Genomic DNA, 26,485 nt, shown 5'->3' with positions numbered 1-26,485 from the left:
GTTCAGCCGAACGTACCATAGGGGACCACTTTCCCAGTGTAGGGGACATCTATCCCAAAAGGTGCAGGGCCACTACCACCAGAATCCTGCGAGATCCCAGCCATCCAGGTTATGGAGTGTTCTCGCCGCTCCGTTCAGAGAAAAGATTCTGCACACTGGCAGCAAGAACTGAAAGACTCAGGAAGAGTTTTTTCCCCCAAGCCGTCCGTTATTTCAATGGCACTGACCATGCACTTTGAAATAGCACTATGCACTTTTTATAAGTATAGTACATAGCATATAAACTCTTATGTGCAATAACCCCCCCTACATTTAATGTATTTTATGTTGTTGATGTTTCTTATTTTATTGGTGATGTATGTCAGTCTTGTTGTATGTTTATTTTTGCACAGAGCTGACTGTCAACATTTCACTGCATTACATGTATGTGACAAATAAACTCTGAACTGAACTAGCTGCTACACGGTGGTGGCGGTGCTTGGGCTGCCGTGGTATTGTTCCTTTTGTAGGGAGCAACAACGCGGGAGAGGTGTTACGGGGGGGCGGCGCACTCTGAACTGCGGGAGCCCAGCAGGGAGGATGTTGAAGAGAAAATCGATTTTTATTAAAATAAATCGACATAAAGTACAAATTCGAATTAATCGATAAAATCGATTTATCGCCCAGCCCTACTTCACGATAACAGAAGCAAACAAACACAAATAACAATGCCATAAATGGTAAAATAAATTGCTGGTGTTCCCTTTGTTTGCTGTCACTGTCACTCCACACACCTTGCAAATTATCTTTTTCTACTCAACATCCGAGACACACACAAACACACACACACAAACACACGAAGAGAGTTTCATGGTGAGTGAGATGTGAGATCTTTTGGAGTCTCCAGTTCTTCTTTCTACGAGGTACATAAAGTCACAGACTTTACTTTCACTTTCGTCAACTTACCAACTGAAGCTTTACAGCCAAACCAAGTCCAAATCACGGACGTAGCACCGCTTAGTTTTTTTTTAACAAGCTCTCCATGACGTCATCGACGATAGGACGGTAGAGCGCAAACCTCTACAGTGGGCCAAATTTTCTACCGTCTACCGCATACAGAGCGTATACCGTGCAGCCCTAACCAATACAGTGTTTCCCCGCCACAGTCTCGTTTGGGCCTGCCACAGTCTCTAACAGAAAAAAAAAAAAAAAATTTCTCACGTGTGTCTACGTGGCGGCACGGTGGCACAGTGGTTAGCACTGTTGCCTCACAGCAAGAAGGTCCTGGGTTCGAATCCCGGGCCGCCCAGGTCCTTTCTGTGTGGAGTTTGCATGTTCTCCCCGTGTCTGCGTGGGTTTCCTCCGGGTGCTCCGGTTTCCCCCACCACTAAAAACATGCCAGCTAGGTTAATCCTCCAGTCAGTGCCACTGACCAAAGGCACTGGCTCATAATCTGGAGTTGGTCTGCTCCTCAGGGATGGGTTAAATGCAGAGAAAGAATTTCACTGTACTAGCTGTATATGTGACAAATAAAGTACCTTTACGTGCGGCGCGCCCGCACGCGAGAGAGGCAGCAGTTTGAGAGGCAGACTGGCAGAGATGAGAGCTGGTGAAACGCTAGCATGGTTATTTAAAACACCATCTCTGATCTCTGCCTGCACATAGATACAGACAGGGGCGCACGCTAAATGCGCTATATCGCGCTAATTGCTCAGCTGCGGCGCTATATCATAGTAGCAGGGAAAGAAGTGCAAAATTGCATTTCTGAGTTTTTCTGCCTTCAAATTGCTGTGAACCAATGGCAGACGCAAACTGGCAGTTTCAGGGAGACTGGAGCTGATGTGTCACAGCTCCAGGGGAGGGCACTAGTGCTACAAGCTCCCGCCCTGCTCTGCATCTGGCTCAGAGGTGAAAGGCTTAACAGCTCAGTGTAGCTGTCAAGGTATAACAGGTATAGCTCACCTGGTAGAGCAGCTTGCACTGTGAGCAAGGACTATGCTCCAGTCTGGGATCGAATCCCAGTGTGCAGTTTTACGCTCAACGCGCTGAATCTGTAATTGTACAATGTCCAGCTGTCAGCAAGCGGGGGGTGGGGTGCGAGGGGGTAGCTGGGCGGGTGCAGAGCAGCGCAGTCTCTGCCCACCCTCCAGAGGTGCATTGCTAATGTGCATTGCTAATGAGCTGGTTTTAACATGACCGAAAAGGGTCGCGGGAGTGGGACTTTAAAGTTCTCCTGTGCCTACATGAGATTTGAAATTGAGATCTCTCAATGAAAATTTTAATATTTATAATATCATCTTAATCATAGAATTTTGTAATTTCACTTAAACCAAAACAGAGATTTTCATAAGGAAGTTAGATGACAATTTTCGACATGAAGTCTTCACAGAATTAGTCACCAGCCCCAATTCCAGACCGCATTGACAATAAATATTTTAACAAAAAAGAAGTAGAAGAATAAAAACATTCACTAAGTGTGCCTCCTTAATCTGTAATACTACCACAGCTGGGCCACATAATTAAACTAAATGAACTGCACGATTTCCCTCCTCAGTGAACGGTGCAGTTTATTTCCCTTGCAGGTTGCCTTCACAGAAAATGAAACTGTTGCAGCGGTTACAGAGCAGTTACTCAGAGTGTGCTACCAAGTGTCTGTGATTGACACAGATAGAAAGTATGACATGATCTGGTCTAGGTTACTTCGATTCTTGTAATAGTTGATCTCTGGCACCATATTCTGTTGCTTGTATGGGCAATACGAATGTCTCAAAAAATAAAAACCATCAACCATAATGGCTCTGTAATAAGCCATGATGGACACTTAAAGCTATGGTCTACGATCTGAAAAACGATGAGAAAGACTTGAAAAAAGCACCCCCGCCCACACACACACCCCTCCCCTCCAAGCTCGTATGGCCCTCCCCCTCGGAGCTTTCTAACGCCAACGACAAAAAATAGATAACCGATAGTATTCATTTATTTTATTATTTATTTATTAACTCATTGAGTGCCAACCACGTAATTTCTCGTTTTTCGTTCCCATGCGTTGAGTGCCAAAAAGGAGATTTTTCGTTTTTTGCTTTTTTTTTAAATTATGAAAATAGACACTTTAATACACATTATATGTAAATTTGGGGACTCTACGACGAGGAGAACTGAAATAGATGACGATCAAAGTCACATGACAGCTCATGATCTGGAAGTTTTTATCATAACTCGGCTTCTGCAAACGGAGTTCTGCATGCAGATGCAGCGCAGCTGCTCTGCAGCTGCTCTGCTCTCACCCGCGCTGCTGCTCCAGCTGCTCGAGCTGAACGGAGCTGAACCAGGAAGCTCTCAGCCGACAGTCCCGCCCGGTCTTCACCTCGAGCAACACCGTGTCCTCCCCAAAGTCCTCCCGCGGTAAAATCTGATGGTCTCTGGGCCAAAGCAGACCGCCGTCACCGACCCGTACCACAGACGGACCGCGACCACCGGCGGGACCGGTATTCCCGAGCCGCGGTGGCCGACAGACCCTCACGCTCCGCGGCGAGAAGCTGTGACACGGCACGGTGCGTCTGTGTTATTGTTGTTTAGTGGCGCCCCCCCCGCCCCCGCTGGTGGTTTTGTGAATAGAACAACCATTGTTGTATATATTTATCTTATACGAGCCCTTTGATCCAGAAATGCGAGTGTCAGAAGAGCGACAGACACAAACAGAGCACCTTTCATAAAAGACGCTCTATCTCCTTTTCTAGAAAAAAAGGAGGGATTTTGGTGAAACCCAGCCATGTTTAGCTTGAGTTTTCTCAGGAACGGAGGCACGTAGAAACAAACGGATTGTGGCCACTTGAAGCATTAAGATAAACCTTTCAATTGAGCTACAGTATGTGTTGGTGGCAATAATATAGAATACACTATGGCTCTACATAAAAAGTCAAAAATGGTCTAAATTGCCGGTACACTTGACTAAAACTTTGGAAAGGAGCGCGGCACTCAATGAGTTAAAGGAGGACAGTGCACATTAATGAACATAATAAATGTAAAGGTGCCAGTGTTAGCCAGCGGCTAGTTTCAGACTGTAGTCCTCCTGGCAAGGTGTTAAAAGCCATTAAAATCTGTCAAAGTTATTGTTATTCAGCCGTAAAAGAAAGTAGAGTTCTCAACGGGTTGAGCCAGCCCGACAAACCCGACTGGATCCGTGGGTTCGGGTCGAAAAAATATTAAAGTGACTCGGGTCGAACCTCAGGCTTCCTTTTTTCTCTCTCATAAAACACATTTCTGGTGTAAATTGTTGTTTGTTCATGTGTGAGTCTCAGACAAATATCCCACTCTGCATCTTGTGCTGCTGTGGGCAGAACCACTGAAACATTACTGCTGTAAGATGGCAACAATAGGCATGTGCCTACTCCACAGCTGCAGCTGTGCGTCAACGGCACACGCACTGGTTGGTGGATAAATCTCTGCAAAGGTGCACCGTGCCCGCTGCCCGCTGAGCAAAGGGCAAGTGTAGCCTACAGCAGTATGTCAAGTCCCGCTCGTTAGCGGGCCGGTACCAGAGGGGCCAGATGACGTGAGGCAGAAGATGAGTGCTGCGTCACCGGAATCACCTCCCGCTGAAAGCATGCCGCTTTTTTTTTTTTTTTTCCTCGGGCCAGGCCGGGTTCGGGCAGATAATTAATGCTGTTGTCGGGCTCCGTCGGGTCCGGGCTTAATAAACCGGGGCGGCCCGCCACAAATAAATTACGTCTGCCACAAATAGATTTTTCAGCTTTTGGAAAAAAAAAAAAACATTTACTCTCGCCTTGGTCAGTGAAAAAAGATTTGTACAACGTTACAGTACGGTACTACAATTAAAATTGGCAAATAAATATTTTAGGACCTCTCTGTATACAAAACAAAAACTAAACATATAACTTCTGACCACATGCCTTTTTATTGAAGCCCAAACCAATCTTCTACAATACAAGCTCTCCATAATGAGGCAATCAAAAATAAATGTCTGGTCATCTTGAATTCTCTTAAAGGGGACCTATTATGCTCCTTTTTGCACAAACTAAAATAGTTCCTGGGTGTCTGAAAGACATGTCTGTGACGTGCTTCGGTCAAAATACCCCAAAGATCAAACATCACAGCATTCTCAAAAACAGGGCTGTGCAAAACGGTCTGTTTCAGTGGCCCCTCCCTTTAAATGCAAATGAACCACTCCCTCAGCATTGCGTTACCATGACGATGTCTACTACTAGTACCTATACTGATTTGGCCAAAATGTAGTATGCACACAAAAGCTAAATCTGCAGTAGGCAAATTGCCAGTATCTCCAGTATGCATCTGACCAGTCTAATGAAATGTGCCCATGACCTATAGTCTCACCCTAACCAAAGATGGTATAGTCTTTGCAATGTAGGCTACTGTAACCATGTAACATGTAATATAACTTAATAAATTACAAATATATACAGACTGGTCAGTTCATTGTAAACAGTTAGGCTATTTGTTGATGTAAATGTGGTGATTTGTGCACATAGACTACAGAGCTCCGCAGCACTGCTCCTCATCTCCTCCTTCTCACAGCTTCATTTTTCATTCAAACTAATCCAACTGCCACAATTATAAGATTTCATCAATGAGACCAACATTTATCTCCTAAAAAGAATAACCACACGGTGGCAAACGTCTAAAAAACCTGCGGGTATGTTTATTAGCGATGGTTTTCTCCACCGCGATGAGCACGGACGTCTGCCCGGCCAAGGAGGCCTGCAGACGGGCAGCTGCCTGTGTGAGGAGCCGCTGCAGCTCCGGAGCTCCGGTGCTCCGTCGGTCCGACGAACAACGTCGCCGCGGCGGTACGTCGCTGCTCACACAGGTACAGCTTCACTTACATGAAACGTCGGCGTAAACTTCCAAATAAAACTCAGTAAAGTGACGCTACAGCGCTACAACAAGCAGGGGAAAAGCAGGAAGTAGTCCGCTCCGCTCTCCGCTGTGACACCAGGCACAACAGAGCAGCATGGGAGGAGGCGGGGCCGGCTGGAGCAGAGACCTCGGCATGACCATGTAGTAGGGCTGGACGATTATGGCAAAAATCATAATCACGATTATTTTGGTCAATATTGAAATCACGATTATTTACACGATTATGGGGGGGGGGTACAGGATTTATAGCTTGACCATGCTACATTATTACCTTAAATAAACAGTGCCAATGTGTGTTTAAGGTTTTTAAGTTTATAATTTTAAATATTTATTCAAAATGTATTTAAAACTTTTTTTTTTTAAGTTTTATGATCCAGCAGCAGAAACTATACAGGATGCTTAGCTGAACTTTTCTACATTTTTACCTTGAATAAACACATTTGGAGTAATTGTCATGGTTTAACTTATTAAGAGGGAGAATGGAGGCTCTCTGCTTCCGTGTGTGTCCCTTATTGCGTCTCTGGGATGAAATCCAACCTGGGAAGATCAGAGCCTCCGCCCCGCTGCGCTGTCCCAGCTCTCGTCACAAACGCACCCCATAACTTTTTTTTTTTTTTTGACGCGCCCCATAAGTGATCTCTTGTTTATGACAGATTAAACTACACAAATACACGTCGTAACGTCGCATAACGTTATCCGCCGCGCTACAGATTGCTTTGTAAACATATGCACATGTAGCCTACGGGCCGGGGGAAGAGGAGGAGGAGGGTTGTTGTTGTGCGGCCGCTTTGAGGAGACGAGCGAGTGTTTTAAATTATTATTTCCCGTTCATTCGTCCTGAGCGGTGGCCGCTGCTCTCTCTTCACTGGCGCTGATTTTTAAACGCCGCCGTCAACACACGAGTGGACTCGTCCACAGCATTAACTGAGAGAGGAGTGCAGTGCAGGCGCGGGGGCGGAAGCGCGCATGTGTGTTTTTCAGAATAAAACACCAATAGACAAAAAAATAATTGTTTTTCTTCGATTACAGTGTTTTTATGATCGTGAGAAGCCAAAATCGTAATCACGATCAAAATTTGATTAATCGTCCAGCCCTACCATGTAGGGGAGTCCGGCACGCCATGACGTCAACGCGACCTCATGTAAAAAAAAAAGTCAGTGCAACCGAGTAAAAAAAAAAAAAAAGCCAGTAGAAATCCCAATCATCTAGCAGGGTTTACCTCCAAATGCATTAACCTCAGGATATGACACTTCCACGGCCTCTAGAACCATTATCCAACATTTTAAACATATATAAAAGTTGGAAAAGCTGGAAAAGCATAATAGGTCCCCTTTAAAGGGACAACGAGGAGTTTGTATTTGGTTATAAAAAAGTTGCACATTGATGTGGATGAATCTACGCTACCCACACTTGTTAATGGCTCCATTTTCGATCAATATATTGTTTTGTCTCTATCGTTATTTTGTTATTAATTATTAGGGGGTCATTCCTATGTTCCCACAGCCCTATGTTCCCACAGCCTTATGTTCCCACATTTCTAACTTTTGTTGTCACTGAAAATTAGGCCCTATGTTCCCACAGCCCTTTGGTCCCACCATTGGTTGGGTTTAGGCAATGAAGAAAATAGTTGGTTAAAGCAGTACTAAAGAACTTTCAGTTTTGGTTGAGTTTGGCGGCGCCAGTGGCCCAAAGTGGTAGTGTTTTGCCTGAAGGAAGACTCCATTTCCCATGAGCACTAGCACGTAGCGCCGTAAACATTCTGATCTCCTGGTGCATGGAAATTAACAGAAGACGTCCAAACTAAGGTTCTGTTACCAGCGGATCATTTCACAGTAAACACACACAGCCGTGTTTCCATTGCAGGAACTTCGGGGTAATTTTACGGGGCCAGCCCCGTTGGTGCGTGTTTCCACTGCAGGAACCTCCCCCACAGGGCCATTTACAGGAACTTTTACGGGGGCCAACGGAGTACCTACTCCAGGGTAGGTACTCCGTTCTGCCCTGAAAAGCTCCTGGGTGGGGCTCGAGGTTAACCCGGCGCTGATTGGCTAAAGCTAGAGCAGGCTCTGACGCCACCAGAAAGCACCAAAACAACCGGCATTTTTAAAAGGGGGAGCAGAAGGGGAGCATTAGCCTAGCAGACACCGCTGTAAACAACAAGAAAACAGCAGGAAGATGTACGACAAATGGACCGACGATGAGGTGCAGGCACTGATTGCTGTCTACAGCACCGAGGAGATTCAGAGGGGGTTTGAGTCATCGCGGCGAAATGAAAATATCAGCGCACCTCGACACACTGGGGATCCATCACGCCGCAAAACAATGCCGTGAAAAGTTAAAAAAAAAAAAAAAAACTCAAGCAGGATAAACGCGCCTACCGCCTCAGCTCCTTCCATCCTTCTTCGTTGTTGTTATGATTTTTGTGCATGTGCTTGTGACCTGCCTGGGTGACGTCACGGTCGAAACTGTTGCACAGCGATTAAGCGGCGATCGAAACTCATGACGTCGCCGCGGGGTGAGACTCTGCCGTGGAAACACGGCCACTGAGAGGGCCGAGTGAGAGGACGGTTCCTGTAGAAGTTCCTGCCCCCTCCCTTTACCAGGAACTCCTGCAGTGGAAACACGGCTATACACAATCCGACGGAAAGGTGCCGCATTGCCTGCTCCCTCCTCGTCGTGACTCGTGAAAGTGAAAGTGAAACTTAAGTGAGAGCCGGGTTCCCACCATGCTCCTCAAAGTTGCTTAGTGCCAGAGAAAGAGATACAGACCCCCTCAGGCCATGACAGAGGTGTCATTCCACCTGTTGTAACTCTATGTATCATCACAAAAGTTCTGAAAATATTATATGAAGGTTGAAAAGTTCCTTAGTGTTGGTTTAGTAAAAAGACCCGGTAGAGGCTAGACAGGCCAGATAGGTAGAGAGAGTCCAGTGGGAACATAGGGCCTAATTTTGAGAAAAATATTGTGGGAACATAGGGCTGTGGGAACATAGGGCTGTGGGAACATAGGGCTGTGGGAACATAAGGCTGTGGGAACATAGGGCTGTGGGAACATAGGGCTGTGGGAACATAAGGCTGTGGGAACATAGGCATGGACCCATTATTAGTGGTGGTGGAAGTGCTGGGCGAGCCGACCAGCGTTTCCTTACTTTCGGTTTCACGGACGCTGCCTGGCGGGTCATGGGAATAACGCCGCCGAATCACTGTTTATGGTCGGAACTACGGTATCTGATCGTGATGAGAACACTTCACTTTCCAAAACTCCTCGTTGTCCCTTTAAGATTTGAAATGTGTTTCGCAATCAAGTTGTTGTTTATTTTCAAAAAAAAAAAGTACCATGCCCCCCACCCCCCCCCCACACACTTTCTTAATTTCACACTGTGAAATCAACTTTGGTCTATTAAAGCAGATATCAGCTTCGCGGCCGTTTCGGCTAATGCTGCGTTCAAGGCAGGCTTTTGAAACCGTAAGTTACAGCTTCAAGTCACAACTACGACTTGGTAGCGTTCCAGGTAACCCGTAGCTCGTGTTTTTACCATCCTGTTGTCTGTGAAAGTTCCCTATAACGGCCACTCGTAACTTCCGACCCGTGAACTCGTACCAGATCGAACTGGTATGACTTCACAGGAAGGAAAAACACAAAGTACGAGTTTCTTTGAACGCACCATGAGTTAGCAGCCCCCGCCCTTGTCAGGCATCAATTGGTCCTCGTGCTACGTCACCACATTCACGCGCATCCCTTGGCTGCACACACAGCCCTTCATGCCGTTCTCTCTCCTCATTGGATAACACTTGTATCCCACAAGGAAAATTTTCTCCTCGGGTTACAGCAGAGCAGAGTGACGGAGAGACTCGTGTTTAGGCTGAAATACTTCATGTAAGTGATTGCTGACGGAAAATAGGACTATTTAGGACTTATATTAACAAAAACATTCCACTGATATCTGCTTTAATATTAAAATTGTTCAAATTACCACGTTTTGGCTGTTAGAACGCAAACCCCCTAAAAAAAGCAACAACAACAAAGACAAAGATGATGTCAAACACATCTGCTACCAATATGGACAGTCCTGGTGAAAGGAGCTCAGCACAGTTGTTAAATGAGGGCAGCATGACCCTCACTCAATGCAGGGTCACAGCACACCTGCCGACATCTAGCGCTTTCAAAAATCACAGAGCCCATTGTACAAAACAACTGTCCTGTCATCCACTGAGCATTTGCCAGAAAGAGATGCTAGCAGCAGGTTCTGATCAGCATTATCCATCACCATATTATGTATTACTTCTAGTTTAACCAGCAACCACAATTAGTAGCCACAATCACAGGCAAGGTGGCAACTGCAAAGCAAGCCCACTCTGAGTTTCAAACCCACCTTTCACAAACCAGTGGGTGATGTCTTTTACTGGCTTGGGGTAACGCTGAAATGCTTTACAGTAGTTCAGAAACTGAATTATATCTATGTGCTTAGTAACTGCCAACTAATGGCCCTTTTCTACTAGCTCTACTTGGGTCAACTTAACTCGTTTTTGTTTGCTTTTCCATTAGGAATAGTAGGGCTGTAGCCGATATCCGAGTACTCGAGTACTCACTCGGCTTGGGCGGTATCCGAGTGCCCTTTCACTACTCCCCCACCCCCATCCGCCCGTTGGACGGTCAGATGGGGGGCGAAGAACACATTAGCGCGATTTAGCGAATTAATTTATTACCGTCACTGTCCATGTGCCCGTGGTTGTGTGTGTGTGTAAGTGCACCAGCATGGGCCGCCACAGACTCGTTTGTTAATGGGAAATGCTGGATGCGCTGGTTGATAAGTTTCGTTTTTCTTTTTACTGTGGTACGCCATCTTCGTTTTGCAAAAGCTGCAGAAAGGGATGCACATGATTAACCGTTTAACCGTTAACAATAACTTTGACCAATTAATACTATCGATTAGGGCTGCACGATTAATAGTATTTTCATTGTCATCGCGATGTCGATGTGCACAATAGACACATTGCAAAAGGTCGCCTGACATGCGATGAGTATGTTTTAGGGACTCGGCCAACTAAACTTAACTAAATTTAAATAAAAAACAAAAATAAATGTTTTGGACTTTTGCCTTTGAGACAGGAAATGGGGAGGCAGAGAGAGGGGGAATAACATGCAGCAAAGGGCCACCCGAGTCGGGATTCGATACAGGGCCGGCGGCGGCGAGGACTGTAGCCTCCGCACATGGGTGCCTGCTCTACCAACTGAGCTAAACGACCACCCCCCCCCCCCCCCCCCCCAACTGGCAAAATTTTGTTCAGTCCCTCTTTGCTCATGTCTAAGTTCTCCTCTGTGAGTTTTCACTCATTTCCAGCTGATGCTGACGCACAATACATCACCAACTCCCAGTTACCTGCCCTGAATACCATCTTTACTTCCCGCTGTCTGCAGAAGTCACATAACATCATCAATGACCCCTCCCACCCTGCCCAACACCTCTTTGAACTTCTGCCATCCGGCAGAAAATACAGGTCCATCAGCACACGCACCACACGTTTTAAGAACAGTTTCTACCCCACAGCCATAATCACACTGAACAATGCACTACAGCCATAATTTGATTATTATCTGAATGTATTAGTACTGTACTGTAGTACTGTTTACTGTATCGTGCAATGTCTGTACATTGGTACTGTTGAGAGTGCGTGATGCTTCAGAATGTGTGTGGATCAGTGAGTGAATGATGTTGTGTGAGTGATATTGTTTTAGTATTTATTTATTTTATTCTCCTGTCTTTCTTTTAACGAGTCCGTATCTGACTGTGCACTTTGAATTTCGTTGTACACACAAGTACAATGACAATAAAGTATCTTGAATCTTGAATCTTGAATGCTCAGCTAAGAGCTAAATGTGGCAGGATATAAAAAATATATCGATATATTTTTTAATGAGATATGGAATTAGACCATTTCGTATTTAGGGTTGTCAGAACGAACTTCACTATTCGATCACAGTTCGAATGTTAGTCAAAATTAGAACATTCGAAGGTGGAAACTGGCGTTCGAATGTGTGCCTTCCGTAACGAGGCAAATTAACGTGCGTCGCAACGTTCGAAGTAGTAAACATGTTGATAAAACAAATAATTTTGTTGTTGTTGTGCACAAGGTAAAGCTGCAGCTTCAAATATACAAGCAGAGTTTTTTTAATTGCCCGTTCATTCGGCTGCCGCGGTGTGCGTATGTGTCCCCACACTACATGCACTGCTTTTTTTTTTAATTGATCCGCGGTTCACCGCATATTAGATCAGATTTAAGGGCGATATCGCTTCCACTTCTGAAGTTTTTTTTTTCTTTCTTTTTTTACTCGTCAAGCATTGCTTGCCTTGCTTGCCCTGACTGCACGCCACTGCTCTACTTGTAATGGAAAGTCACCTAAACTGAGTCGAGCTGTAACTGTGTAGTAGAAAAGGGCCTTAGAATATAGCATCCTTACAAAAAAAAGAAGTAGCCTAGCTCAGTGTTTCCCACACCTTCATTTATTCGTGGCGGCCCACCACAAAAGAATTATGTCCGCCACGAATAACCCCCCCCCATCCTAAAATCCTAAAATCGGCTAAAAAAGCGCCACTGCAGGGTTTCCGCTACATGTAATTGATCGTGGCGCACCGCCACGGCAAAATAAAAGCCGCCACACCTTCAGAATGATAATTTTTTTTTTTTTAATGTTAAAACAATGTAAAGCAGGGTTTCCACTAGGGCCCGACCAATTTATCGGCGAGCCGATTAAATCGGCCGATTATAGCCCGTTTGAAACTAATCGGTAATCGGCCAAAACTCGCCGATTGTCGCCGATATTTTCAGGAATAAAATGCAGGGAATAAAACTTGGTTTTACTTTGAAAAGATTCCCCCGCACCAGCGCCGACCTCATGACAAACTCCATCCACTACCACCTCAGTCACAGCACACAGCAGAGTAGGGCTGGACGATTAATCGAATTTTGATCGTGATTACGATTTTGGCTTCTCACGATCATAAAAACACTGTAATCGAAGAAAAACGATTATTTTTTTGTCTATTGGTGTTTTATTCTGAAAAACACACATGCGCGCTTCCGCCCCCGCGCCTGCACTGCACTCCTCTCCAGTTAATGCTGTGGACGAGTCCACTCGTGTGTTGACGGCGGCGTTTAAAAATCAGCGCCAGTGAGGAGAGAGCAGCGGCCACCGCTCAGGACGAATGAACGGGAAATAATAATTTAAAACACTCGCTCGTCCCCTCAAAGCGGCCGCACAACAACAACCTTCCTCCTCCTCCTCCTCCTCCTCCTCCTCCTCCTCCTCTTCCCCCGGCCCGTAGGCTACATGTGCATATGTTTACAAAGCAATCTGTAGAGCGGCGGATAAAGTTATACGATGTTACGACGTGTATTTGTGTAGTTTAATCTGTCATAAACAAGAGATCAGCGGGGTGCGTCAAAAAAAAAAAAAAAAAGTTATGGGGTGCGTTTGTGACAGCTGGGGACAGCGCAGCGGGGCGGAGGCTCTGATCTTCCCAGGTTGGATTTCATCCCAGAGACGCAATAAGCGACACACACGGAAGCAGAGAGCCTCCATTCTCCCTCTTAATAAGTTAAACCATGACAATTACTCCAAATCTGTTTATTCAAGGTAAAAATGTAGAAAAGTTAAGCTAAACATCCTGTATAGTTTCTGCTGCTGGATCATAAAACTTAAAAAAAAAAAGTTTTAAATACATTTTGAATAAATATTTAAAATTATAAACTTAAAAACCTTAAACACACATTGGCACTGTTTATTTAAGGTAATAATGTAGCATGGTCAAGCATTAAATCCTGTACCCCCCTCATTAATCGTGTAAATAATCGTGATATCAATATTGACCAAAATAATCGTGATTATGATTTTTGCCATAATCGTCCAGCCCTACAGCAGAGTGACTGATCTGTCTCAAAACCAGTGTTGCCACTGGCTTTCTGTTTCCCTTTCTTTCTTTTTTTTTTTACCGCGGTCGGGTTGTGAATTAATTAATTAATGCTCGTCTCCGTATGCTCATTTATCACCAATAAACACAGTAGATGAGGGTGAGTGACTGAGCTGAGGCTGTGTGACGGGTGGTGGGGTCCGCGGCGGCGTGGAGCATTGCGGGACTCTGAATGCAGCGGGGACTATCATGGATCCGCTCCGTGACACTGCTGTGAGACTGACTGCCGGTGAGCGCTTTGACACGGTGCCGGGCACGGCAGCAACCGCTGATCGCTTTTGATTGAAAAGAGAGAGAGAGAGACGCCGTGCTATGTAAAAAAAAACAACAACAAAAAAGTATCACGTGTCATGACTTCCTGTATTTGGCCCTTCAAAATAAAAGCCCATATTGATTTTGACTTCATTTTGACAAGACAAAATGTTTTTTTTTTTTCATGCAACCAATCGACCAATGAAATTTTAGTCGGCTAATGATTTTTTGGTCGACCAGGCAGCCCTAATTTATATATTATATAATATATATAGATATATTATTATAGTAATACAATTTTAAAACTTAATAAAATAATAATAATAATCGGCCGATTAATCGGTTATCGGGTTTTTTCCCCCCCTAATAATCGTAATCGGCATCGGCCCCAAAAAATCCATATCGGTCGGGCCCTAGTTTCCACTAGGGGTTGCACAGACTAGTCCCCTGCTCCACAATGACGTTTTGAGCTTGACGTCGACTAGTCGCTGATCATGTGACAGTACAAGAGTAGCAGCTTGAAACAACAGCTGAGTGCGCTGAATGAAAAAAATACGAGCGCCGTCAAGCTGGATGGAACGAGCGCGTACCAGACAGGAAGTCGGGCACAGAAAAGGCGAGAGAATCCGGTCAATTTTCAAAATAAAATAAATGATGATTAGTTTGCTTGTCCGTCTATAAATATTTGTCAGTTGCGTCTGCACACAAGACACACATCCATAGGCTACATACAGCGCTAGAGACAGACCTGTGTGGAAAACCGAGTAGCCTACAGACGGGTCGATGTTTGACCGGCGTGGAGAGAGAAAGCAGGAGAAACTGCCGCGGGCAGTGTGTCCGGGCTGCCGGCAAAAAAAAAAAAAAAAAAAAAACTCCGCTCATATCGACAGCTTTACGTCGCGCACAACAACAACAACAACAACAACGGCAGCAACCAACCAGGAAAAACAAAAACTGTGAGTGAAACTGTGAGTGAGCAGGACTGTGATGGTGACGAGGCCTGGGTGTCGTTTTCCTCCCTAATTGTTTAATGAACAGTAGCTACAGTATTATCTTTTGCACCTGTATATGTTACAAAAAACCAAACTGATTTACAGTTTGTTGTTTATAAAGCTGCTGTTCTGTGGACTCATTTCTGTGCGTGAGCTGTCAGTCAGTGAATACAGATTGTTGCAGAGCATTTCCCTCCTCCTGGGATTTTAGTTATGACGGGAAAAATATGAATGATGTCATCAGCGACTAGTCGACGATCCGGTCTCGCGCGCACCCCCCCCCCCCCGTCGATCAGACCACCCTGGCGGAAACACTGCTTCACTATTTAACTCATTTACAGCTGGTGTCACCTTTACTTTTAAAGTCCAGTGGAGCTGGATCAGAACGGAGCGTTAGTATGGAGGGAGAGATCGCGCGGATCCGCTGCTGTTTACTTTCTCTTTGAGTGTCTGCGCTGAGAATTGTCTCCGCCTATAGTTGTTCTCCTCACCCGTTGAGCTGAGCGTCAGGAGGTCATTATATATTAGGCTATAGCCTATATATTTTTCTTTTATATACAGTCAGTCACCACTGAAAGAAGTTGTGCGCTCGCAGCAGTCAGATAATCAGATGGATAATCGGTAAAGTTAATAATTTCACTTAATGTGGCCATGAATAAATTAATTTCGATGTTAAGCCTGTTGTGTCAGTGTTGCCCAAACGCAAATCTTGAACAATTCTACGCTGTTTTCACATTTAAAAAAGGTCTTTGTTGTCTTTGTACAGAGACAATATGAGATTTGCTTGTAGCCACAGCACCTAAAAAAATCCACTGTTTCCATACGCACACCCAGCCTCGCTTTCAATAAAACACACACTCACATTCTATAATGACGATCAGTGAAATATATGAAAACAATATAAAACACAATTTAAAATGACAGAACTTGTTGCTCTAGTTTATTTAATTTAAATGAATAAAGCTTCATATTTAAAAGTAGTGCAATGCAGAGCTGTCAGAAATTAAAAGCAGCCTCCTCTCTTGTCATATTTGCACCAACACTGTTGCTTCAGGCTGCAATCGTGCTTCTTTGTATCGTTCATAGTCTCTCCATTAAAACAACCTGCTCCTCTTGGCTGAAATCAGCCCGTTGTTGCTCTATTTCGTGCAGAAGTAGAATCATATGACGCCAAAAGTCCCCCTTTGATGTGAACGCCGGACTTAACAAACCAAGTTGATAACCAGCTTCATAGTACCGTGTTAACTCGGATCGGGGCTTGAGGTTTTGTTGAGTTGCAGCATGAACACAAAGGCTGGCTATGTTGAGCCTCCTTCGCAGTACAGGCCTCAGGCGGGACTAAGCGACCGAGCACATGCACAGTGACGGTAATAAAAAAAACGCCCCCCCCCCCCGTTGGACGGTCAGATGGGGGGTGGATAGCAATTTGAACAAATTAGCGCGATTTAGCGCTTTTTTTTTTTCCATGGGGGAGTATCCGAGTAGTGAAATGGCACTCGGATGCCGCCCAAGCCAAGCGAGTACTGAAGTACTCGGATATCAGCTACAGCCCTAGTAAATTGTTGTAGCTAAAGCTACCAAAAAATAACATGAGGTAGGCTAAGTAGTAGTGCTGTCAATCGATTAAAATATTAAATCGCGATTAATCTCATGAATGTCATAGTTAACTAATTGCAAATTAATTGCACGTTTTTATCTATTCTTAATGTCCCTTTTATCAACATGGAAAAGTGGATAGGCTTGATTTGTGCAAATGTTTATTGAAAACAACAACGTGTAGTGCTAACATTCTCACTTTGAGCAGTCATTCACATTTGAAACAAAATATATCAATAGTGTGTGTGTGTTCGTTCATCTCTCTCGCTCTCTGTTTACACAAATAAGCTACAAACGCACACATCGCAGGGTTTCCGCTACATGTAATTGATCGTGGCGCACCGCCACGGCAAAATAAAAGCCGCCACACCTTCAGAATGATGATTTTTTTTTTAAATGTTAAAACAATGTAAAGCAGGTTTTCCACTGGGGGTTGCACAGACTAGTCCCCTGCTCCACAATGAGGTTTTGAGCTTGACGTCGACTAGTCGCTGATCATGTAACATAGGCTACAAGAGTAGCGGCTTGAAACAACAGCTGAGTGCGCTGAATGAAAAAAATACGAGCGCCGTCAAGCTGGATAGAACGAGATCGTACCAGACAGGAAGTCGGGCACAGAAAAGGCGAGTGTGTTGTGTGCGACGTAGAGCTGCCATCGCGTTTGGGTAGGCTAATCAGCAAGCGAAACCATAGCTAGCCCAAATCCAACAAGTTTACTAGAATTGTAAATGATTCAAAAATTGGCTGACCAGAAAGCATTTAAAAATCATGTGCGATATATTGTGTGGGAGACCAATAGTTCCACTAATTTGCAAGGATTTCACAACACTAGCGTTCCCATGAACCAACCCTTCACCAGCAACATTACACGATTACAGGCCAAGACAAAACAACCTAAACCGGCTGAATGATCTGCTAACTGGCTTGAACAAAGAAGCCAAACATTGTGTTATTACCAGAAGCGTTAAATTAAAACAAACAGGCCAGTAAGTATTGCACAACAAAACGTGCGCAACGTTGATCGTCCTGTGGCTCTCTAGCGCCCCCCTTTACGAACGCGCCAAGAAGAGTCACCACAATGACCACCGTTATCCAGCACTGTTACAGCGCAGCCAAACCTAGAGGCTAAGTTGCAACTTTAGGTGGTTTGGTTGAAAACGTCGCCATTTCCACACAGACTTGTGAACTGCCAGCGACAAGCTTTGCTCACAAAACACTCTACAGCCTATCTTTCCTCTGTTTGGGCAGCTACTAGTTGTTGAGGCTCGCTCAGCCCCACCAACCGGCCTGCCCCCGAGCACCTCACAGATTACCCGACGCGTGTATTGTGTCAGAAACGTAAAGGTTACCGACACGAATGAAAGAGCTCAACAAGAAAAGCGGCATTACCTTCTAGCGGTGCTGCCTCGGCATCCTCCGGTCGCCGCCGCGTTGTCGCTCCACGGTAAAATGGCTGCTACAACAGCGGTGTGGAAGACAGACCAGCGGAGGGAGGCGGAGGCTGCCGGGGAGAGCGGAGAGGGGGGCGGGCTCTGCTAACCCCGCCAATGGGTGGGGGTGGGGGAATGGGCACAAATGACCGTAAAATAATCGTAACTCCAATTTATTAATTAAAGAATATCAAAAACAAATTCTATGGGGGTTTTCAGACCAATTTAAACATACTTCATGACACAGTAAACAAACATATGAAGATAATAGAAACCTGATTAGGTTGTGACGTCAGGGCGGGGCGGGGCTTATTTGTCTGTTTTTGTACGTCTAAAAAGCTCTTATCATCGACAACCAGCTAGGCAACCAGTCTGATGACTAGTACACTTGGTAGATATTGATATAGTGTGTGTCCAGACCGATCCATAGGCTATACTAATGTTTCTGGACCTCTTCCCCAACACTTAAAGCAGAAGTAAGTGATATATTTGTGTTAATATAAGTCTTAAATAGTTATATCTTCCGACAGCAATCACTTACATAGAGTGTTTGGACTGAAACACGGGTCTCTCAGTCCCTCTGCTCTGCTCTGAGCCGAGGAGAAAACATTTATCGTATCCTACAGTTTTTATCCAATGAGTAACGGCATGCAGGGCTGTGTGTGCAGCCAAGGAACGCCGTGAATGTGGTGACGTAGGGACGAGGACTGTTATGGTGCGTTCAAGGAAACTCGTATTTTTCCGACCGTGAAGTGGTACCAGTTCGATCTGGTACGAGTTCACCGGTCGGAAGTTACGAGTGGCCGTTATAGTGACTTTCACCGGTAAAACAGGTCGGAAAAACACGAGTGGGTTGCCTGAAATGCTACAAAGTCGTAAGTTGTGACTTGAAGCTGTAATTTACGATTTCAAAAGCCTGCCTGGAACGCAGCATTAGCGAAAACGACCGGACCACATACTTCTGCTTTAACTTCTGTTAAGGTGCTTAAATCATAGGCTTAAGTCCCAAAAAAAAAGACCAAAAGAGCTCACCAGAGATTATGTAATCCGATAAAGTTTTGTTCTTTCAAAATAAATAAACCTGAATTGGGTCCAGAAACCAAGACAGAAGTGTTTGAGTTTTGCTGAATGATCCAGTGGAACCTGTGGACTACAATGACAATAAAGATCTATCTTATCTTAACTTTTCTAAACCTCGTTTCACTAGGATACTTTACATAGCCTATTTGGCCCACTCTTTCATGCACGAGGAGTAATCTAAAACCAAATAGAAATTTACCAGCTCTAGTACTGCGGTCATAGCCGTCTTTCGTTTTCAGGTAGCCAAGCCAGCCGCTCCAACATTTTAAGTGCACCCTTATTACAGACTTTATGGCAAACACACAGAAGCAAGTGGGAAAGCCAGCGCTAGAGCACTGGAAAAGAGAGTAACGACACGCATTGGTTCAATGGAAGCGCCTCCTGGTGGAGGAATTATGGGTATTGCAAAAGCGCCCAAGAACTGACATCTCGGCATTGTTGGTGAATGAGCAAGTGTGGTATTTTCAATAATTTAAGGACATTTATAGATCCCCCTTGTTAATAGCATCATTGAGGATCCTTTACAGATAAATATTAACACATAGGCGAGTAAAAAAAAAAAAAAAAGTTGTCTACATTAATGTTTCAATCTACATTTTGTAATAAACAAATTATAAGTATAATTTGATATGACCAAGACACCTAAAAACAAAAACACTGCCGTTTTCATCAATTTACAAGCAAGTGGGCAACACACATACATTGGAGTGAATGAGTTTTCTGGGCGCTTTTGCAATACCCATATCCTGCCACTCGGGGCGCAAAACCCTTACCACGGGAGTCAATGGCATGGATGTATTATATTGGTCAATGGTGGTGTCGTTCATAGAGTGCCGAAGCGGAAGCAGCCCCATGGGTCCTCAAATCGAAAAAAGTCTCCATACGAATGAATGGGAGTCCAAGTTTTATTTCGTGATCCGTTTGAATTGTGCCATGACAAAAAAATATGTCCTCTACCTGTTTAAAACATCACGTTTCATGAAGAGAAATCAGCAGTTTATCGTAAAACGACAACAGAAGAATGTATTTTGTGTGGCGACGTTCTACGGACTACAGATCTGTGTCCCACAAAAAATACGTCACCAACTGACATGGGAAAGGGCGGCATTTGGTGTGTGACGTCACCTACGCGACCTGTAGTCTTTCTGGTTACGGATTCTTCTGAATTTTATTTTACAATAGTTTTACAACAAACGGCTGATTTCTCGGCATGAAACGTGATGTTTTAAACAGGTAGAGGACACATTTTTTTCTCATGGCACAATTCAAACGGATCACGAAATAAATCTTGGACTCCCATTCGTTCGTATGGAGACTTTTTTCGATTTGAGGACCCATGGGGCTGCTTCCGCTTCGGCACTCTATAGACTGTAAAAGGTGTCGTTACTCTCTTTTCCAGTGCTCCAGCGCTAACTTACAAGCGCATGTGGGAACTTCCGGTTTTCAAAATAAAACTACATTAAAAATTCATAAAAATATTAAATAAGTTCGAATGCAATAAAAAAGAGGTGTGTGTCATAGAGCAAGCTTAGATCTACTGTCCTACACTGATTCTGAGGCAACAGGTCACATGACCTGGGTGTTATTGAGCTGTAATGCTCATATTTACATTATGACAGGTATTAAAAATTCATAAAAAATATTAAATGTGTTTGAATGCAATAAAAAGTGGTGTGTGTCAGAGCAAGCTTAGACCTACTGTCCTACACTGATTCTGAGCCAACAGGTCACATGACCTGGGAGTTATTGAGCTATAATGCTCATATTTATTATGACAGGTATTAGAAATTCATAAAAAATATTAAATGTGTTTGAATGCAATAAAAAGAGGTGCGTATCATAGAGCAAGCTTAGATCTACTGTCCTACACTAATTCTGAGCCAACAGGTCACATGACCTGGGAGTTATTGAGCTATAATGCTCATATTTACATTATGACAGGTATTAAAAAATCATTTAAAAATTTTTTAATGTGTTTGAATGCAATAAAAAGTGGTGTGTGTCATAGAGCAGGCTTAGATCTACTGTCCTACACAGATTCTGAGCCAACAGGTCATGAGTTATTGAGCTATAATGCTCATATTTAGCCTACAGTATAAAATACATTAAAAATTCATAAAAAAATATTAAATGTGTTTGAATGCAATAAAAAGAGGTGCGTATCATAGAGCAAGCTTAGATCTACTGTCCTACACTAATTCTGAGCCAACAGGTCACATGACCTGGGAGTTATTGAGCTATAATGCTCATATTTACATTATGACAGGTATTAAAAAATCATTTAAAAAAAATGTATGTGTTTGAATGCAATAAAAAGTGGTGTGTGTCATAGAGCAGGCTTAGATCTACTGTCCTACACAGATTCTGAGCCAACAGGTCATGAGTTATTGAGCTATAATGCTCATATTTAGCCTACAGTATAAAATACATTAAAAATTCATAAAATATTAAATGTGTTTGAATGCAATAAAAAGTGGTTGCTCTATGACACACACACCAGCCAACAGAAACATACTTTTTATGAATTAATTTTTTACCATGTCATAATGTAAATATGAGCATTAGAGCTCAATAACTCCCAGGTCATGTGACCTATTGCCTCAGAATCAACACAGGACAGTAGGTCTAAGCTTGCTCTAGGACACACACCTCTTTTTATTGCATTTGAACACATTTAATATTTTTTATGAATTTTTAATACCTGTCATAATGTAAATATGAGCATTATAGCTCAATAACTCCCAGGTCATATGACCTGTTGGCTCAGAATCAGTGTAGGACAGTAGATCTAAGCGTGCTCTATGACACACACCACTTTTTATTGCATTCAAACACATTTAATAATTTTTATGAATTTTTAATACCTGTCATAACGTAAATATGAGCATTACAGCTCAATAACTCCCAGGTCATGTGACCTGTTGGCTCAGAATCAGTGTAGGACAGTAGGCCTAAGCTTGCTCTATGACACACACCTCTTTTTATTGCATTCGAACTTATTTAATATTTTTATGAATTTTTAATGTAGTTCTCATATTTTACAAAATAAAATCTTACATTTAACACTGACGTTTTATTTTGAAAACCGGAAGTTCCCACACGCTCTTGTAAGTTAGCGCTGGCTTTCCCACTTGCTTCTGTGCGTTTGCCATAAGTCTGTAATAAGGGCGCACTTGAAATGTTGGAGCAGCTGGCTTGACTACCTGAAAACGAAAGACGGCTGGCGTGACCGCAGTGCTCTAGTGGAAACTCCCGGCATCCCACTATTTCAAAAGCAACTTGGGCTGTATTTTTTTTTTTTTTTAACTTATAGCTTCCTCATAGACCATTATGTAGACATGGCAATCATTTCAATTATTCCATGCAAGTCTAATGATTAGCCTGTAGCTATTTGATTACATTCACTACATTCTGTTAGCCTATTGCAACACTTACCATCTTGGCACACACAATACATTTTGTGGATCTCACTACAATAGCTAAATTATCATTTTAATCTTAGTGGCACTTATTATTTTATTTTATTATTTTACAAGTCAGATGCCAGTGAAATAAACATGCTAGTTTAAACAGCTATAGCTTAACTGCAGACCATTGAAAATAATCACTCTCCTTTGATGGCCCAGCCACATTATTAATTTGTGAACACATTGAAGTGAATCATTTTTGCCAAATGTGTAGCCTAAAGGAAAGTTCAAAGTAATTTCTTAGCTCCGAAGGCAGAAATACCGCTCAAATCGTTGTGAGGAGAGAAACAATAAAACACAAAATGATGGGAGGTCAAAATGGCTGATCTGCAGCCTGCAGAAAGGGGCGGGACTAAATGTCGATTTGTGATTGACCGGAATTCAATTGTGGGCGTGGCTAAAGGTCGCCTGTTATTGGCTGAAATTCGAACGTGGGCGTGGTTAAAGGTCACTTGTGATTGGTCGCGCCAGCTGTCAATCAAACTCAAAAGAAGAAGAAGGAGGAGGTTTATTAGTGCCCCTAGCTGGGCCGCATGGCCGGCCAGCCTCCCCTCCCGAGCTCTGGCAACACACAAAACACACTTTGCTCAGCACCAGCACCGGTACCGGCAACGATGGCGGCCTCATACCAGTACCGGTGGGCTGCTGTGCTTCTCGGTAGACGACACAGACAGCAGATAGTTGCCCTTCTCAACCAGAGTACCAGTACCATGTAACCGGGCCGTTGCTAGGGACGCCGCTTAAGTTTATAGATTACTAACGTTGTATTTTAACCAACATTTTGTCTCAAATTAGTTATTTCACCAGTAAGCAGCTGCAGATGATGAGCTGCTTACCGTAGATGACCAAATAATCGCCCGTGTGCAAATACGCGCCTGTGCTCTAATAGCCGCTGGGGTCCGACCTCATTTGGCATAATAAACGCCGGTTCAATTAAACGCCCGGGCGATTAAGTGTTTACCATAGTCTTGCACAGAAAACAAAAGTTTTTTTTAACAGTGCTTCACCGGCTCTCACCTCTGTCAGTCAGCCCCTCCTCTCGCTCTCTCTCTCTCGCATGCAGGCGCACACACACACACAGACACAAACACAGGCGCCCTAGACAGGCAAGGACCGCCATTGACCCCCATTCCGAAGGACCGCCATTCCGAAAATTTCCAAAGTCCATCATTCCGAATTTCCGTGGGACCGCCATTCCGAAGGTGTCAATTGCGGTGTTTTATTTTGAAAATTGATTCTCTCGTGTTTCTTTGTTTGTCTTCCTGCCTGACTTTGTGAATCGCTCGCGGCGTGAAATAAACCCCAACAGGACGGACAGAACCCCCCAGCTTCGAATCCGGGGGTTAATCATAATAACCACCTCACTACATCAACCCGCCTATTAGTACACAGCTGCTTACTGACATAACTCATTTTAGACAAAATGTTGGTTAAAATGCGACGTTATTAATCTATAAACTACCGTAAAAAAAAAAAGAAAAAAAGAAACTACCGGAAACGGTTAAACAAGAGGCCTGGTTGCATGGTACTGGTTCTCTGGTTGAGAAGGGCAACTGTCTGCTACCTGTGTCGTCTACCGAGAAGCACAGCAGCCCACCGGTACCGGTACGATGCCGTCATCGTTACTGGTGCCGAGCAAAGTGTGTTTTGTGTGTCGCCGGAGCTCCGGAGGGAGGCTGGCCGGCCGTGCGGCTTCTTCTTCTTTTGAGTTTGACGGCTGGCGCGACCAATCACAAGCGACCTTTAACCACGCCCACATTCGAATTTCAGCCAATCACAGGTGGCACAGGTTTTAAATTGTTATCTTTTACATGACTGACACACTGACGTTCTACGTCGTATTGTGCGTATGCACTGTCAAAACCATCAGTGCCCAGCGCCATCCAAAAAGCTGATCGGCGCACCATCGGATTTATCAACCATCGAGGTGCCAGCCTCTCAGCCAAAGCTGGTGACATTCCCAACTACTGTCATAAGTGGGAAATTGTGCTCATCAACAGCAATTGGTATGGGAAGTTCAAATGGATTGAATACAGTAAAGAACAAGACTCTGCATTTTGTAAAGCATGCATTTCCCCAAGATGCATACAGAGTTTACTTTCATCAGAGATGGCTACAAAAATTGGAAACGTCTCGGAGTTGCCTGCGACAAACATGAGTCAAAAAAGCAGCATGCAATTGCACTGACTAAGCTGGCATCGTACAGAGACAGTCATGGACCGCAAAGGCGCAGGAGTCAGGACTGTCCTGAACCAACTGCACGGTGAAGATGATGGGAGTTAGACTGGACTCATGAGAGTGTCGGTCGGCCTCTCTCCTACCCAAATCTGCCACTTTTGGCGTGAAAGACCCATTAAAGGCTCCATGCTATCTGTTTGGGATTGAAATTGCCGATGCTGAACTGACTGTTTTCACCCAGCATATCAGACAGAAAATGGAAAGGGAGAAATTCTACACACTAATAGAAGTACTGGATAATTGTCCTGCAGACATTTTTCCCAATATGAACAGTCATTTAAGGGCCATCACAACCTTCCCTCTAACATCCTGCAGTGTTGAGAGATTTTTCTCTGCAACAAACCGGATCCAGATGCGTCTTCGATCATCCATGTTGTCAGTTGTCATTTGAAAGAGAACTAATTAACAATACAGACTATGATGACATCATTAGCCTTTTCAATGCGAGGCCAAGAAGACTCCGCCTTGTGTAGTGCAAAAGCGGGTAACCCAGCTAGAAATTTTTTGTTCTAAAAACATTCTGACAATGTTACCTATAATGTTGTTAGAATGTTTTTAGCGGGAAGTTTTCTTTAAGTTCCCAGAACGTTCTAGAGGAACATTCTCTGAAAACATCCTAAGAATATTTTGTGATAACCTTCTTAAAATGTTGAAAGAAAACATTGCTATAACATTATACCCTAATGTTTAAATGATGTTTTTAGCGGGAAGTTTTCTTTAAGTTCCCAGAACGTTCTGGAGGAACATTCTCTAAAAACATCCTAAGAATATTTTGTGATAACCATTTTTTGTTCTAAAAACATTCTGACAATGTTACCTATAATGTTGTTAGAATGTTTTTAGCGGGAAGTTTTCTTTAAGTTCCCAGAACGTTCTAGAGGAACATTCTCTGAAAACATCCTAAGAATATTTTGTGATAACCTTCTTAAAATGTTGAAAGAAAACATTGCTATAACATTATACCCTAATGTTTAAATTATGTTTTTAGCGGGAAGTTTTCTTTAAGTTCCCAGAACGTTCTGGAGGAACATTCTCTAAAAACATCCTAAGAATATTTTGTGATAACCATCTTAAAATGTTGAAAGAAAACATTGCTATAACATTATACCCTAATGTTTTAATTCTGTTTTTAGCGGTAAGTTTTCTCCAAGTTCCCAGAATGTTCTGGAGGAACGTTCTCTAAAAACATCCTAAAAATGTTTTGTGATAACCTTCTTAAAATGTTGAATGAAAATGTTGCTATAACATTATACCCTAACGTTTTAATGATGTTCTTAGCGGTAAGTTTTCTTTAAGTTCCCAGAATGTTCTGGAGGAACGTTTTCTAAAAACATCCTAAAAATATTTTGTGATAATCTTCTTAAAATGTTGAATGAAAACATTGCTATAACATTATACGCTACTGTTTTAATGATGTTCTTAGTGGGAAGTTTTCTTTAAGTTCACAGAACGTTCTGGAGGAACGTTCTCTAAAAACATCCCGAGAATGATTTTTGATAACCTTCTTACAATGTTACAAATGAAAACATTGCTACAACATTATGCCCAAATATTCTTGCAAAGGGTAACAGCTGAAAGTTTTTAAT

At 43.5% G+C, this 26,485-nt stretch overlaps 1 protein-coding gene across 1 annotated transcript in view; it reads right to left on the bottom strand.

Annotated features, from left to right (window-relative positions):
- The window catches only part of ccdc71 (coiled-coil domain containing 71), a 33,391-nt gene extending 15,228 nt beyond the window's left edge, over window positions 1-18,163 (bottom strand). The window contains exon 1 of the mRNA XM_083971350.1: window positions 18,074-18,163. The gene's annotated coding sequence lies outside the window, so the exon portion shown is untranslated. The remainder of the gene's footprint in view (window positions 1-18,073) is intronic.
- Window positions 18,164-26,485: the final 8,322 nt, after the last annotated feature.

Source organism: Trachurus trachurus (genome assembly GCF_905171665.1).
Source record: "Trachurus trachurus genome assembly, chromosome: 5".
Classification (NCBI taxonomy): domain Eukaryota; kingdom Metazoa; phylum Chordata; class Actinopteri; order Carangiformes; family Carangidae; genus Trachurus; species Trachurus trachurus.
The sequence above is the reverse complement of the archived record's forward strand: the minus strand, read 5'-3'. Positions and strand labels throughout refer to the sequence as shown.